Source organism: Adiantum capillus-veneris, chromosome 11 (genome assembly GCF_014529385.1).
Source record: "Adiantum capillus-veneris isolate H3 chromosome 11, ASM1452938v2, whole genome shotgun sequence".
Classification (NCBI taxonomy): domain Eukaryota; kingdom Viridiplantae; phylum Streptophyta; class Polypodiopsida; order Polypodiales; family Pteridaceae; genus Adiantum; species Adiantum capillus-veneris.
The window spans coordinates 111827676-111827932 of NC_140941.1; positions in this window are offsets into that span (position 1 = coordinate 111827676).

Genomic DNA, 257 nt, shown 5'->3' on the forward strand with positions numbered 1-257 from the left:
AAGAGCTGTTTTCAGAGGAGTTATTTGAACCCTTTGGATGGGAGCAAATACGACGACTCTAGGTGTCTGCATAAACAAGGCAACCATCATCACGACCTTTTGTGACAAGGATGGTTACGACATAATACCTTTCTAGATGGTGAATGCTATCTTGGAATCAAAAGAGGAAACTAGAACAATAGAAACTAATGAAACAATCGATTGTAAACGAATGGGTGGACAAAGTTTCTGTTTGAGATATTAGTGACAATGACGAG